We start from the raw sequence: 2,386 nt of genomic DNA, 5'->3' as shown, positions 1-2,386 counted from the left end.
ACACACACAGCGGGCAAGCCAGACCAGAACAGTGAGGCCAAAGCAGCAGTCTGATAAGCTGTGATAGCGATTAGTCATGTCTAGGGCCAAATGGCCATGTCAGAAATTCAGAGGAGATGAAAAAAGAGGAATAGAGAGAGAAAAGGATAGATCTGGATAAAGGAAAAAGACAGGAAGGATTGATCAGAGAGACAGAACTGTTGCCTGAGAGAGATAATGAGCAAGCCACAGAGGATGAAATAAAAGAGAGAAGGAGAGAGGGAGAGGGGCCTACAGGGAGCTGGGAGGAGATGGAGAATGAGCGATAGAGTTTGGATGGAGGAGAAATAAAGTCAGCTTGATCTGTGTGTGTGTGAGAGAGAGAGAGGCTGCCAGTTTAATTGATGCTGTGACAGCCTGAACATTTATTTTAATGGTGTTGTTTTGCAGTGCTCCATCACGGCCCGACACTCACCTCTTATGTTGGACAAGTCGCTAGATTTTTTTTGGCAGAGGAGAGAGGGTGAAAGCCAGAGTTACGAAGTGATGTGTGTGTGAGTTTGTGTACACTATCTGCGCGTCTTTGTTCATTCAGGGAAGGCAGGAATAAATGGCTTTGTGGATGTGTGGGTGTGAAGCGGGAGAAGTGAGTGTGTTCTTGCACAAAGGCGTAGTTTTCATGTGTGGCTCAACGTGTGTGTGTGTGTGTCCTTTTGCGCTACATCCTGCAGGATGGATTGTTTCCTCCTCCTTTTCCTGCTTTGTCTTATTTTAACCCCACAGCAAAACTGGACATCGGAAACACACGTTCACACAACTATCCACTTCTAACACACACACAAACACACACACACACACACGCACTCTCACAAAAACTTGCACACCTACAATTCACCTTGACATGCCCACACAGACCTTCTCTACCACACACTGACAAACCACAACCTTTCTTTAGACACACGCACACACCTCTGTCGGCTGCTGGCATATGACCAGTCATTTTGTGAGTGTGTGAGTGTGTGAGTGTGTGAGTGTGAGTGTGTGAGTGTGTGTGTGTGTGTGAGTGTGTGTGTGTGTGTGAGTGTGAGTGCACATATCACAGTGTATTTATAGCAAACAGTGTGTGTGTGTTGGGGGGGGCGACAGACAGGAAGTATGTTGAGTCATAGGAGTGGATGTGGGTGGGGCCAGACAGAGAGAGAGAGAGAGAGAGAGAGAGAGACAGAGAGACACCATCACAGATCAGAACCAGGTCTCCTCAAGACCTGAACCATCCTGGATCAGGACTCTGAAGTGGATTTTTGAGCTGGTGGTTGACGTCTGTCTGTCTGTCTGACGAGTCGAGGTAAGACAGCTGATTGGTCACACTGTGATCTCATTTTAGATTTGAGCTTTAATTTGAAACTATGACAGGAAGTCAGAGGTTAACATGAGGCAGGAGGTCAAAGGTCGACCGCAGTCTTTAATGAACCATCATTAAATGTCCTGCAGGGACTGTGTTTGTGTATATTGTGGCGCCCCCTGTGGACAAACAGCAGTAGTGTTTCTACCTTCATTACCTTCAGATGTTCTCCGTGTATTGATTATTGATCTTTTAGTACTTTATTTGTACAGCAGGTAGATTGGGTTTAGTGTATTGCTAAATATATTGGTGATGGTGATACCTGTGTACCAGCTTCGATGACTTGAGCATGTTTACAATTTGAGATTTTGATGTGTATTTGCGACTCCCATTGACGGGCCATTCCAAAAAGGATTATTATTATTGATCATGTGTCTGTCCTCCTCAGTGAGTTTGGATCGTCACATGTTCAACTAACCCTCTTTAAAATCGGAGTCCCAGTCACTGTCTGTCTGTTCATGCTGGTCTCATGTGATCTGAGCTGACGTCAGCTTCAGGAAGACTCACTGCTGGAGGACTCATCCTGATCCAATTCTGAGTCTCTGAGCACTCAAGGTCACCATTTTAGAACAGTGGGACGTCAGGGCCTCTTTCAGAGCATTATTACTGCATTATCACTGCATTATACTGCATTATCACTGTATATTACTGCATTATCACTGCATTATACTGCATTATTACTTTATTATCACTGCATTATCACTGCATTATACTGTATTATCACTGCATTATACTGCATTATACTCATTATACTCATTATTCTGCATTATCACTGCATTATACTCATTATACTGCATTATACTTCATTATCCTGCATTATACTGCATTATCGCTGCATTATACTCATTATACTGCATTATACTTCATTATCCTGCATTATACTGCATTATCACTGCATTATACTCATTATACTGCATTATACTTCATTATCCTGCATTGTACTGCATTGTACTGCATTATACTTCATTATCACTGCATTATACTGCATTATACTTCATTATCACT

This window comes from Morone saxatilis, unplaced genomic scaffold (assembly GCF_004916995.1).
Source record: "Morone saxatilis isolate NCDOM2014 unplaced genomic scaffold, NCSU_SB_2.0 Contig16, whole genome shotgun sequence".
NCBI lineage: Eukaryota > Metazoa > Chordata > Actinopteri > Moronidae > Morone > Morone saxatilis.
The sequence above is the reverse complement of the archived record's forward strand: the minus strand, read 5'-3'. Positions refer to the sequence as shown.